This window comes from Oxyura jamaicensis, chromosome Z (assembly GCF_011077185.1).
Source record: "Oxyura jamaicensis isolate SHBP4307 breed ruddy duck chromosome Z, BPBGC_Ojam_1.0, whole genome shotgun sequence".
Classification (NCBI taxonomy): Eukaryota; Metazoa; Chordata; class Aves; order Anseriformes; family Anatidae; genus Oxyura; species Oxyura jamaicensis.
Window position 1 is genome coordinate 41,285,856 of NC_048926.1, and position 14,661 is coordinate 41,300,516.

General features: G+C 44.8%; 1 long non-coding RNA gene across 1 annotated transcript; it reads left to right on the forward strand.

Annotated features, from left to right (window-relative positions):
* The first annotated feature begins 573 nt into the window (after positions 1 to 573).
* LOC118156396 lies at positions 574 to 11,083 on the forward strand. The gene is made up of 3 exons (XR_004746249.1): positions 574 to 781; positions 952 to 956; positions 11,074 to 11,083. It is a non-coding gene; the product is annotated as an uncharacterized LOC118156396 (long non-coding RNA).
* The last annotated feature ends 3,578 nt before the right edge of the window (positions 11,084 to 14,661 follow it).

The following is a 14,661-nucleotide window of genomic DNA, read 5'->3' on the forward strand; positions in this document are numbered from 1 at the left end:
GTGTAGAGAAGAGAAGGCTTTGGGGAGACCTTACAGCATCCTTCCAATACCTAAAGGGGGCCTACAGGAAAGCTGGGGAGGGACTCTTAGCCACAGAGTGTTGTGATATGACAAGGAGCAATAGTTGTACACTGTTAGGGTCGATTTAGATAAGACATTAGGAAGAATTTCTTCACTGTGATGGTGGTCAGGTACAGCAACAGGCTGCCCAGAGAAGCTGTGGATGACGCCCCATAGAGTTAGAAGTCCTCAAAGCAAGGATGAAAGGGGTCTAGTGGGAGGTGTCCCTGCCCATGTCAGGAGGGTTGGAACCAGATGATCTTTCATGTCCCTTCCAACCCAAACCATTCTGTGATTCTATGATTTACTGATCATAGATTCATTAAGGCTGGAAAAGACCTCCAAGATTATCTGGTCCAACCATCACCCTACCACTAATGTCACCTACTAAACCATGTCCCTAAGTACCATGTCCAATCTGTCCTTAAACACCCCCAGGGACGGCAACTCTGCCACCTCCCTGGGCAACCCTTTCCAATGCCTGACTGCTCTTTCTGAGAAGAAATGTCTCCTCATTTCCAGCTTAAACATCCCCTGGTGCAACTTGAGGCCATTCCCTCTATTCTTATTGCTAGACATCTGTGAGAAGAGGCTTACCCCCAGCTCCACACAACTTCCTTTCAAATAGTTGTAGAGAGCAATAAAGTCTCCCCTGAGCCTCCTCCAGACTAAACAACCTCAGTTCCCTCTGCTACTCCTCGTAGGACTTGTGTTCCAGAGCGTAACTACAGTCTTGGGCCCTAACTACAGGCCCTAACTACACTCTTGCCGAGGCGATTAGCTCCGGGGCAGACACGTTCTGCAGCGGCGCGGGGGATCGGGACAGGCAGGGCTATTTTCCCAGCATCGAGGCCACTCGAGGCAGCCGAGGGAGCCGCCACAACCCGGCAGCCCTCGTGAGGGACGCTGACGAGGCATAGGCGGAGCCAGCAGCGCCCCCTCCCCGGCCGTTCAAAAGCAGCCCCTGGGGAGTGCGAGCGACCAGGACGGGCAAACAGGGCGGGGCGCGTCAGAAAGGCGGGGAGCGTCAGTTGGCGCGGCAGTTCGCGCAGGGAGGGAGGGCCGAGCGATCCCCCCCGCCCCTAAGAACACCTCAACCAATGGCTTTCGACCACTAGCTAGGCCGCTATGGTCCTTGCTAGGCAGAGAGCTTGCGCTAGAAAGTCTGCAGCCACCCAGACAGAGTGCCCGCTCAGAAATGCGGCAGTGCAGGTCTCTGGGTGCAGGGAGTGCCAGAGCCTGCTACTGCCATCCGAGGGAGGCAGAGATACTGTGTGTGTGAGGTGTGAGCAGGTGGACACCTGGTCCGCCTGGTGGCTGAGCTCAAGGAGGAGGTGGAGAGGTTGAGGGCCATAAGGGAGTGCGAGCGGGAGATAGACTGGTGGAGCAACTCCCTGCAAGGCCTGAAGGAGAGGCACCGGCGTGAGACTCCCCTAATGGGGGTGGACCCCCTGCCCGGTCGCTGTCAGGCAGAGAGAGGGGACCTAGGAGTTGAGGAGGAGTGGAGACAGGTCCCTGCTCAGCGTTGCAGGAAACTCCCCCCACCGCCTGCCCCACCTTCCCAGGTGCCCTTATGCAACAGGTTTGAAGCCCTGGAGCTCGAGAGAGCGGTGGATGAGGGTGTGGCAGAAAAGTTAACCAGGAAGCCCAGGGTGAGGAAGTCTGCTCCACATCTCAAGACTTCTCCCACCAAGAAGGAGAGAAGGGTGATCATGGTGGGCGACTCCCTTCTCAGAGGAACAGAGGGCCCTGTCTGTCGACCTGACCCCACCCATAGGGAAGTCTGCTGCCTCCCTGGGGCCGGAGTCAGGGATGTCGCCAGAAAGCTTCCCAACCTGGTTCACCCCTCTGATTACTACCCGCTACTGATAGTCCAGGCTGGCAGTGATACCATTGATGAGAGAAGCCTGAAGGCTATCAAACGGGACTTCAGGGGGCTGGGACGGTTAGTGGACGGAGCGGGAGTACAGGTGGTGTTTTTGTCCATTCCTACAGTGGCAGGGAATGGTTCAGAGAGGACACAAAAAGCCCACCTGATAAACACGTGGCTCAGAGGCTGGTGCCAACACAGAAGTTTTGGGTTCTTTGACCACGGGGCGCTCTACTCGGCACCTGGCATGAGGGCTGCAGATGAGTCCCAACTGTCTGCAAGGGGAAAACGGATCCTGGCCCAGGAGATGGCAGGGCTCATTGAGAGGGCTTTAAACTAGGTGAGAAGGGGGGTGGGGGTGAAACCAAGCCTGTTGGAGGTGTGCCAGGGGGAACAGTGGCAAGGCTGGGGGAGAAGGCTAAGGCCCAGCTGAAGTGCATCTACACTAATGCACGCAGCATGGGCAACAAGCAGGAGGAGCTGGAAGCCATTGCGCAGCATGCAGGCTATGACTTGGTTGCCATAACGGAAACGTGGTGGGACCACTCTCATGACTGGAGTGCTACAGTGTCTGGCTATAGGCTCTTCAGAAGGGACAGGCATCACGGAAGGGGTGGTGGAGTGGCTCTCTATATGAGAGAGTGTTTTGATGTTGTCAAACTTGAGGCTGGGAATGACAAGGTGGAGTCGCTGTGGGTTAGGATCAGCAGAAAGGCCAACAAGGGAAGCATCCTAGTGGGGGTCTGTTATAGACCGCCAAACCAGGATGAGGGGACGGATGAGGAGTTCTACAGGCAGCTGGCGGAAGTTGCGAAATCATCAGCGCTTGTTCTTGTGGGGGACTTTAACTTCCCAGACATATCCTGGAAACACAACACAGCCCAGAGGAAGCAGTCCAGGAGGTTTCTGGAGAGCGTGGAAGATAACTTCCTGATGCAGCTGGTTGGTGAGCCTACCAGGGGAGGTGCCCTGCTAGACCTTCTGTTCACTAACAGAGAAGGACTGGAGGGAGATGTGCTGGTCGGGGCTGTCTTGGGCAGAGTGACCACAAAATGGTAGAGTTCTCGATACTCGGCGAAGTCAGGAAGGGGATCAGTAAAACCGCTGTCTTGGACTTCCGGAAGGCTGACTTTGAGCTGTTCAAGACACTGGTTGGCAGAGTCCCTTGGGAGGCAGTACTGAAAGACAGAGAAGCCCAGGAGGGCTGGGCGCTCTTCAAGAAAGAAATCTTAATGGCTCAGGAGCGGTCTGTCCCCACGTGCCCAAAGACGAGCCGGCATGGAAGAAGACCGGCCTGGCTGAGCAGAGAGCTGTGGCTCGAGCTTAGGAGAAAAAAGAGGGTTTATAATCTTTGGAAAAGAGGGCGGGCCACTCAGGGGGACTACACGATGCTGCGAGGTGGTGCAGGGACAAAATCAGAAAGGCCAAAGCTCATCTGGAGCTCAATCTGGCTACTGCTGTTAAGGACAACAAAAAATGTTTTCATAAATACATCAACACAAAAAGGAGGACTAAGGAGAATCTCCATCCTTTACTGGCTGCGGGGGGAAACTTAGTAATCAGAGATGAGGAAAAAGCTGAGGTGCTTAATGCCTTCTTTGCCTCAGTCTTTAACAGCAAAACCAGTTGTTCTCTGGATGCCCAGTACCCTGAGCTGGTGGAAGGGGATGGGGAGCAGAATGTGGCCCCCACAATCCACGAAGAAATGGTTGGCGACCTGCTACTGCATTTGGGTGTACGCAAGTCGATGGGGCCAGATGGGATCCACCCGAGGGTACTGAGAGAACTGGTGGAGGAGCTGGCCAAGCCGCTTTCCATCATTTATTGGCAGTCCTGGCTATCGGGGGAGGTCCCAGTTGACTGGCGGCTAGCAAACGTGACACCCATCTACAAGAAGGGCCAGAGGGTAGACCTGGGGAACTACAGGCCTGTTAGTTTAACATCAGTGCCAGGGAAGCTTATGGAGCAGATTATCTTGGGTGTCATCACGCAGCACTTGCAGGGCAAGGAGGCGATCAGGCCCAGTCAGCATGGGTTTATGAAGGGCAGGTCCTGCTTGACGAACCTGATCTCCTTCTATGACAAAGTGATGCGCTGGGTGGATGAGGGAAAGGCTGTGGATGTGGTCTACCTTGACTTCAGCAAGGCTTTTGACACCTTCCCCACAGCATTCTCCTCAGGAAACTGGCTGCTCATGGCTTGGACTGGCATACACTTCGTTGGGTTAAGAGCTGGCTGGATGGCCGGGCCCAGAGAGTCGTGGTAAATGGAGTCAAATCCCGTTGGAGGCTGGTCACTAGTGGAGTTCCCCAGGGCTCGGTGCTGGGGCCGGTCCTCTTCAATATCTTCATCGATGATCTGGACGAGGGGATCGAGTGCACCCTCAGCAAGTTTGCAGACAACACCAAGTTAGGTGCGTGTGTCAATCTGCTCAAGGGTAGGAAGGCTCTGCAGGAGGATCTGCATAGGCTGGACTGATGGGCTGAGGTCAACTGCATGAAGTTCAACAAGGCCAAGTGCCGGGTCCTGCACCTGGGGCACAACAACCCCAAACAGCGTTACGGGCTGGGAGATGAGTGGTTAGAAAGCTGCCTGGCAAAGAAGGACCTGGGAGTATTGGTTGACAGTCGGCTGAATATGAGCCAGCAGTGTGCTCAGGCGGCCAAGAAGGCCAGCAGCATCCTGGCTTGCATAAGAAACAGCGTGGCCAGCAGGTCCAGGGAAGTGATTGTCCCCCTGTACTCGGCTGTGGTGAGGCCACACCTTGAGTACTGTGTTCAGTTTTGGGCCCCTCGCTACAAGAAGGACATGGAGGTGCTTGAGCGAGTCCAGACAAGGGCTACGAAGCTGGTGAAGGGTCTGGAGAACAAGTCTTCTGAGGAGCGGCTGAGGGAGCTGGGACTGTTTAGGCTGGAGAAGAGGAGGCTCAGGGGTGACCTTATTGCACTCTACAGGTACCTCAAGGGAGGCTGTAGTGAGGTGGCGGTTGGTCTATTTTCCCACATGCCTGGTGACAGGACGAGGGGGAATGGGCTAAAGTTGCACCAGGGCAGGTTTAGGTTGGATATTAGGAAGAACTTCTTTACTGAATGGGTTGTTAGTCACTGGAATAGGGAAGTGGTTGAGTCACCATCCCTGGAGGTCTTTAAAAGACATTTAGATGTAGAGCTTAGGGATATGGTTTAGTGGAAGATCTGTTAGCGTTAGGTAGGAGGTTGGACTAGGTGATCTTGGAGGTCTCTTCCAACCTAGACTATTCTGTCATTCTGTGATTCTCCAAATTTCTTAAGGTCACCAGCACTGATGATTCCCATAGTGCTAGATTTGGCAGCTGTAATTATGTTGTGTTTTTTGAGGATGTTTCAATACCTATGCCATATAAGCCAGAATCATAGAATGGTAGAATCATAGAATCATTTAGGTTGGAAAAGACCTCTAAGATTGTAATGTCCAACTGTTAACGTAGCGCTGCTTAGTCTGATCTATGTGGGCTCTGGTCTAAATACTGCCCCAAGCATGGTCTTTGGAGTCCTCATGTCCCCATCACACAGCAGCCTGCATGGGCCTCCACTGGAGGTTGCCTGGCCCCAGACATCTAGTTGACCCACTCTGTGATGTGATGATGGGGCTTGTCTCATGTGCTGCCCATTCATGATATGGGCAGGACACGGAGACTGAAGCACTGGGAACTCTTGTGCAGATAGGCAGGAGGGTGCCTGGAAAGCATGGATAAAACAGCTTCCCCAGAGAAAGAAAGGCAGAGGGCATTTAAACACAGGGTAAGGAAGAGAACAGAGGAGAGAAGAATGAAATTTGGGGAGGAATACAGACGTGCTAGTTGTCCTGACAGATCATCATTAGGTGATGCTGGATGGTAAAATCACCATTGTAAATACCCATACATTTGCAGCCTCAGTAATAATCTGTTGTTCCATGGTGATTCCTTATTCCCAGAGGCAGCCATAGTGTGAAGCAGCTGGTCAGCAGTAACAGCTTATCTTCATAAATAAACCATCACCACTGATGAAGAGGTGCTCCTACATCCTCATGGCTGATGGATGGGGACAGCTTGCTCCAAGTAGCAATTAGTCACTACCTTCAGCTAGACAACACTGATCCCACCAGCAGAAATTTGTTCCTGGTGGTAAGGATCAAAAACTTTTGTCTGAATTTTCATAGAGTTCAGTGCTTTGTGGGTGCATCCTTCTTCCTTAGCACCCACAAAATCCTTGATAATACACTGATGGTATTGATTTATCTGGGCTTTCTCTCTGCCTGGCACAGCCATTTAAGTTAACCTGTGTGACTTAGCTGTGAAATGGACTGGAAGCACTTGCACAGTCAGTTACTAGGTAACAGCTGAGAGAAGGCAAGGATCAGCTTCCCAAATAGTTTCCATATGCAAGTCTTCTGGGTAAAAGGTCTGGGCCATTCCCAAGAAAGCTGATTTAAGTCTTGAGGTCTGAGTGCTGGTATACTTCATTGGCGACTGTAATTACCCTTTGCTCAAGCTCCCAGTTATCATTTTAGTTTCAAGAGCATTTGCCATGTGGATGCTTAGAGTAGTAAGCCTTATATTTCAGCTCACTGGCATACTGTGGCTATGCAAACAAGCTCAAGAATTTGTCCTGAAATTCCCCCCGCCCAGTTCAATAACTTCATAGTTTCAGCATCTTAATTCCATAGTTACGAACTCCACCTCACAAAGCCACTTGCACATGCCTTTTGTACTGTCAGTCCACACACCAGGTCTCTTTCCTTGCAATATTTTTATCCAGATTACCTTAATGACACAGACCACTGGTTCATACAGCTTTATATATTCCAACTCTGTGCAGTGTTAATTTATATTAATGGAGGAAAGGTATGAGTTCTGTTAAATAAAAATTTGGTTCTGTAGGCTTGATATTTTTACTCTAAAATTCATCTATGCCTAAAGGATGGAAATGTTTCACCAAATTTCTTGTTTTATAGGAAAATGACATTATGCCACAGAGTTTGTCCTGCAGAACGTGAAGAATTTTAAACTGCTGAAGTTGTAATTTCTCTGTGGTGATTCCAGGATGAAACTAAGAGCAGCTGCTCTCATCCAGAACTTTGATATTATTTTCTATCGACAGGAATATAAAGTAAAAAGAAATGATTGAAAAATTATTGAGTAGACATCTCTAATGCCATTGACTCCAATCTAGTGGATGATGTAAAATGGAGTACTAATAAATCAATTTATATATTATGCAAGATGAATTGGAATGGTCTGAAATTTACTAGCTGGGCTCTTGTCTTTATTGAGAAAAAAAAAAAAAAAAAGAGATATGGCAGGCTGTGAGATTTTAAATACCTCTGTCTCTACGTAGTTTTTATTATTTCATCTGTTTTTGCCACAGAAGTGACCCCATACAACCATATGTCTTTTCTGGTATATTGTGTTCTGCAGGCGACTCATTTTCCAGCAGGACTGTCAGTAACTACTGCTACTAAAGTAGTTACATTCATTTCCAGTGTACTTTATGTCTACTGAAGGACAGGAAAATGATATCTCTACTACCCTCTTCATCTTCCAATGTGACACTACTTCCATTTTGTTCTTGCCCACAGAATATGTGAAACCTTGCTCATTCTTGCTGAAGTAATCACAGGATGGTTTGATTATCCAAGGTACCAAAGGTATAGGGTAGAAAGAAGAACCATGCTTCAGTTTTCTGGCATAAGGTGGTGCTGCATAGGGTGATGTGTGACACACTTTCCAAAGAAGTGTGCTGGTGAACTCCTAAATCTTCTGCTGTTTCTCAGTGTTACTTTCCAGCCTGCCAGTGCTGATATCAGTGACAACATCTTGGTGAGCTCCCCAACCTGTATAACCACATCTAAATCAGTTTGGTTGTGGTTCATGATGACACTGGGAGGTAAACAGATTAGGATCAAGCATTTTTAACAAAAAACAGTGCTCAGTAGGCATGCAAGCTTCCTGTTGAATTCAGTCCTTACACTTTATAGCAATCATACGTAGGCAATAATATTTGGTTCACTATTAGTTGTTGTTGTTGCTGTTGTTGCTGTTTTTTCCATAAAATGAATACACAGTTTTTGGCTTCATGTGTAACACAGTGTCCTGAGGAGCATTTCTGCACTTCTTTTCTGCCTTACCGCCTGGCATTAATTTCTTGTACTCTCTACATCACATTTTATCGTAAACAGGACCAGATGTCTTGCCACTTAAGAAAAATGTGAGCAATTTTGACAGGAGGAAATTTTGGAGAAATTTTAGGTTAGGTGGTAATATCCACTTTACAGAACGTCTGTGTGTTCTCTTTCAGAAGAGCTAGGAAACTATGGTGAACACAAGTTTCTGCACTGATAAATCCACTCTCTCAAAACAAAGCAAAACAAAACAACAACGACAACAGTAACAAAAAAGGGAAAAAGGAAGAAAGAAGAAGAAGAAAACCCTGCATGGCTCTTTATTATAGCAAGAATTAGAAGAATGACAAGAACAGTTAAGGCACTATGATACAGAAGCCAGTGTCTTCTTAATACAGAGCTCTAGACATAGAAGCATGCTGGATGCCAAAGAGGAGGTAATGTTGTTATGTTGACATGACTGCTTATTATGTTCACTTCGTTTTCTTTATTTGGTCTGCAGAAATAATCTGTGACAATGGTCTAGCAAAATATTAGCATACTATTGAGAGAAATGCACAAAACATGTCCCTCAATTGAATAGCCAAATGGGGTTGGTTTTGCTATTATGGAGGTAAAGAGCAAATTAAGTCATGAGAATATTTGGACTGCTCTCTGAGATAAAAATACTAGGCCATTTCTAAGACAAAACAATCTCAAAGTAAGCCAAGCTACTGATATGTCTAACCCCAGTGTAAAACACCTAAAAAAAAAAAAAAAAAAAAAAAAAAAAAAAAAAAAACTTGCCTCTGCCAATCATGGAGACTGTGTCAACGTATACATGTCAAACAGCTTTTCAATTTTCAACCAGGCTTTATTTTGCATCTATTATGTGATATTTTGCAGCTTCAGGCCACCCAGACTAGTTTATTTTCCACTGCTTAATACTATTTTGAAGTGCCTAGGTCGTCCTTTGATTAGTCAGCTTTCTTAATCCTTTTGAACAATTAATTCTGAAGACTTCTTAGACTGCTCTGTTATAAATTGCCTCCAGATCTCCACTTTCTTTGTATAATATGCTCATTTACCTTTTTGTTTGTTTGATTTATTTACTTTTGGCTAAGTGGAATTTGTGGTTTTGCAGGACCATGCTGCATTAATTTGAAAAAGGTGTTTTGCTTCTAGAGAGCAAAGTGGGAAATTTTGGGCAATGCTTTTTCTTTCTCTGTTTAGGTTTACATGGAATACAGTAGGAATGAATGACAAACTGCTGTTCAAAGTAATGTGGGTCTGCCCATGGATACAAGGCCTTGTAAGTAGTTAACATATATTTTAGGACCTTCTTTGAATCATTAGACTAAATAGATATCTGTCAACAGATAAAAATACATATTGGCAGATAAATCATTAGAGATTTTGAAACTTTTTGAAGTAAATTTGAAAATTTGCACCATTTTTAACTGTGAGGGTTGCACACAATAGAAATTGAGTGAAATCAAATCTGTCTGGGACACCAGCTTTAAGGACAGGGTTTTATGTATGACCTGAATGGCCTACATATGGTCCAGCTCATGCTCTGGTCCCAGAAGCCAGCTGAAAAACATCATCCCACCAGCACCCAGCATCAAGCTTCAAAGACCGATTCATATGGAATTGTAGCTCCTAGAATAGTGAGGTAGGCAAGCACTTCTCTTAGTTTTCTCATGACAAGATTTCAACATTTCCTCAGTTTACTAAAACCAGCCAGTCTAAAGAAGCAATATCAATGACCTGGAGTAGAAAATTTTGCAGTGATTAGATGAGAAAGCTTTTTCTGGGCTAGTGCTATAAAGGAGAATTCTTTCTAATAAACAAACAAACAAACAAACAAAAGCTTATTGTGCACCCATATCACAGCAAAATTAGACATTTAAATATTCAAAGGACTCTCATCCTTTTTTTTTTTTTTTTTTTTTTTTTTCTCTCTTGCCTTAACTGTTTTTACAGTCTTCTCCTTATAAGACTATGTTGGCTAAAGAAAATGATCATCTTTGTTGTCTGTTCACTTTCTGCATGTCCTGTGTATCACATTGTTTAATCACAGGTCAAGCTCTATTTTCTAAACATCAGCAACCAACTAAATCTCCATAATCAGCTTCATCTGATTACTTTAAGTAGCAGAAATCCATAATGAGGATCTAAATGTTTTAAATAAGGGATCAGGATGGTTCCATATTAAGAATTTGAGAACTTGAGTGTTGTTTTTTTTTTTTTCTTTAAGGAAATTGTTTTTAAAATTAACACTACATCTACATAATTGAAAAATGAGTTCTCAAAGGGTGGGAAATGATAACTTTTTCTGCTTCTGGAATAATTATATGGATATATATTCTGATATGGTTCTAATTATATTAACATATAATTTTCCCTAGAGCCACTGCCCAGAAGCTAAGGATCACTGCAGCTTCCAATGTTGTTCTCTCCTCTGAAAGGAGGTAAAACTAGATTGACCTGTACAAAATCTGTAATAGAAAATAATCTCACTAAACCAAAATCCTTATGGTATATGTAATTCTATATCTATGGAGATGATGAAAGAATAAATCTTTTAATATTTTGCTACTGAAAGGTACTTTGGGACCATACTAACATTGTCAATATATTAAATTTAAAGGACAGATGTCAACACTAAATAACCTTTTCAAGTCACAGGACTTCTGTCCTCTGGATGACCACATGTGAAGATGAATTGCCACATGATGGAACTAATATATTCCATTGTTTCTTGCATTCCAAATATTCTACCAAAGTTAAGACCATGTGTTCAGAGAATAAAAACTGCCAGAGGAAAAGTTAGTCACAGAAACGTAATCAGTTTTTCTCTCAAAGGACACCTATCTCATGCTGTTGACTCCCTGGAGGGATGAGAGGCTTTGCAGAGGGATCTAGGTAGATTGGAGCACAGAGCAATCAGCAGCAGCATGAAGTTCAACAAAGGAGAATGCTAGGCACGACACCAGGGACAGAGTAATGCTGGTCACAAGTACAGTTTTGGAGATGAGTGCTGGAGATCAACTCAGCAGAAAGGGATCTGGGGGTGCTGGTGACAGTGTGCTCAACACGAGCCAGCAGCCTGCCCTGGCAGCTAAGAGGGCAAACCTCATTATGGGGTGCATTAAACACAGCATAGCCAGCTTGTCAAAAGAAGTGATTCCCCTGAAGTTGGCGCCGCATCACCTTGAATATTGCATGCAGTTCTGGGTCCTACAATATAAAAAGGACGTTAAGAGTATCCAGAGGAGGCCTACAAATCTGGTAAAATAGCTGTAAGGCATGTTTTTTGAGGAGAGGCTGAGGATACCTGGATTGTCCAGTCTGGAGAAGAGGATGCTGAGACACAAGCTCTTTGCTCTTTACAACCTCCTGAGGCGGGGAAGTGGAGAGGGAGGTGTCAGTCTCTACTCCCTGGGAACCAATGACAGAATGCATAGGAAGGGCACAAACCTGTACCAGGGGAGGTTTGGACTGGACATTAGAAAAAAATATTTGTGTGAGGAAGGTCAAATACTGGAACAGGCTAGGACATCCAGAACACCTAGAACACTTAAGAGAAGGGATTGATGCCCCATGCTTGTCAGTGTTCAAGAGACCTTTGCATAAAGCCCTCAATAATATGCTTTAACTTTTGGTTAGCCTTGAAGTGGTCAGACACTTGAACTTCATCTTTGTAGGTCCCTTCCAGCTCATCTATTCTTATTGCATTGTACCATACTGTATCGTATCATATCATATCCTATGCTATCCTATCCTGACCTGTCTTGTTCTGTTCTGTTCTGTTCTATCTGTTGGTGCTTTTTAGGATAAAGCATGGTTTAGTGACTTCATCTAGAAGATGGATGAAAAAAAATTTTGAAAGAAAAGAAAAGATGGTCCTCTTGAGGCAGATGGGTGTTCTTCAGGGAATGTCTTACTCTATGCTTCTCCCAGTAAGTTTGTATGTGATCCTGGGCAAGACTTTTAAATCAGGTTCTGCAGGGGGTTAATTGAGTATGTTACCCATTTTCTGATACTAATTTAAGATTCCTAGGGCTTGATTTGTAGAAATGCTGAACGCTCACATCTGCAACTGAAATCAATAGAACTGCATTTTGAAAAAGCTGTGCACTGTGGAAAAAGCAAGACATTCTGTTTCAAGTTGCTTACATTATACTGATGGACACTTTGATCATTTTGCCTCTACTGTCCATGTATCCTGATTTTTTCATTGTAAAATCCATGTGGTAATCATAGCAACAGCTATGGTACTCTTTGAATTAATAAAATAATTAGGTCAGTTTCAAGAAGGTCAAAACACAAAAACGTATATTAAAAATATCTTAAAAGACTTCTGCAAATGTCTCACCTAGATTTTGAAGCTTTAAAAATAGCTTATAATATTGAAAGAAATGTTGATAAAATTAATTTAAATAAGAGTTTTCAAATATTTTCATTTGAAACCCAAATTCTACAAGACAGTCTCACCTCTGTAAGATCTTGGAACAGATCCTACAGGGAACTATGCTAAGGCACAGGGAAAATAATTAGATGATTGGTGACAGCCAACATGACTTCTCTAAGGGCAGACTGTGCCTGAAAAATTCAGTGGTCTTCTGCAATGGGGTTACAGCACTGGTGGAGAGGGGAAGAGCAACTCTTGACATTTACCTGGACTTGTACAAAGCACTTGACACTATCCCACATTATATCCCTGTGTCTAAAATGTAGAGTCAATTACTCAATGTCGAGGTGGAGATCAGTTACAATAAGAGATCTTCAGGGCTCAGTACTGGGACCAGCAATATTTACCATCTTTGTCAGTGACATGGGCAGTAGGATTGAGTGCACCCTCAGCAAGTCTGCTGATGACACCAAGCTGTGCAGTGCAGCCGACACACAGGTGGGATGCGATGCCATTCAGAGAGACCTGGACAGGCTGGAGAGGTGGGCCTGGGTGAACCTCATGAGGTTCAAAAAGGCCAAGTGCAAGGTCCTGCACCTGGGTAGGGGCAATCTCCAGAGCAAATACAGGCTGGATGGAGAATGGATTGAGAGCAGCCCTGAGGAGAAGTACTTGGAAATGTTGTTAGATAAGAAACTCAACATGAGTCAGCAATGTGTTCTTGCAGCCCAGAAAACCAATTGTATCCTGGGTTGCATCAAAAGAAGCGTGGCCAAAAGGTCAAGGAAAGTGATTCTCCCTACTCTACTCTGAGTACTGAGTTTCTTAGTTCCTATTTTACTCTGAGAAGGGAGTTTCCTACTAGCTCTGCTCTCATGAGACCCTCCCTGGAGTACTGTATTCAACCCCAGGGCCCCAGCACAAGAAGGACATGGACCTATTAGAATTCAAGTCCAGAGGAGGGCCCCAAAGATGATCAAGGGGCTGGAGCACCTCTCTATGAAAAGAGGTTGAGGGAATAGAGGTTTTTCAGCCTGCAAAAGAGAAGTCTCAAGAGAAGTCAGGAAGACCTTACAGTGGCCTTCCAATACCTTTAGGCATTAGGCTCTCAGAAGAGCTGGAGGGGACTCTTAGTCAGGGAGTGGAGTAATAGGACAAGGTGGAATGGTCTTAAACTAAAAGAGCTAACTAAACTAAACTAAACTAAACTAAACTAAACTAATCTAGATTACAGGGGAGGTTTAGATAAGATATTAGGAAGAAATTCTTCACTATGATGGTGGTCAGGTACTGGAACACATTGCCCAGATAAGTTGTGGATGCCCCATCCCTGGAGCTGTTCAAGACCAGGTTGGATGAAGCCCTGGGCAACCTGATCTAGTGAGTGTTGTCCCTGCCCATGGCAGAGGAGATCAAACTAGATAATCTTTCTGGTCTCTTCCAACACAAGATATTTTATGATTCTGTGAATAGATAGAAGGAAGAAAATCTTTACTCAGAGGGTGGTGATGCATTGGAACAGGTTGCCCTGAGAAGCTATGGATGCCTCATCCCTGGAAGTGTTCAAGGCCAGGCTGGAAGGGGCTTTCAGCAACCTGGTCTATTGGGAGATGTCCCTGCCCATTGCAGGGGTGTTCAGATTAGATAATCTTCAAGGGCTCTTCCAACCCAAACCATTCTATGTTTCCATGATTCTATGATAATTTGAGACCACATAAAATGTTTTGCATTGAAAATATTCCTCTTAGTAAACCCCAAATTCAAATGTTAGATTTTTAATAATTAATATGGTTTATTTTTAAATGTCTCTCAACGGAATGTTTGTGTTTCAAAATCTGAACCTTTACAAAGAAAATAAATTCTGACTAAAAAATTGTAGACATTTCTGGCACTATAACATCAAACAGCAATGCTGTGAAGTTATGAGTGTTTTTATTTTTAGGCTTTTCTTTTATTTTTGTTATTCTTACATTTTGCTTTTTTTAAGGTGGTAGGGTTGTGATGTGCTGTGTGCTTCATAAAAGAGGATGGGATGTTCTCATGTGTTCGGCCATTTGTATTTTATCCCAACTCAGCATGTAAGCAATGACTCTAGATATCACAGAGGTGTGTTCTTTCACATTTGACTGTTTTAGATAGTGACATTGTTTTTTTGTGAGAGGTTTCGTAGCTGCTCCTGTCCATTACAAGTTCA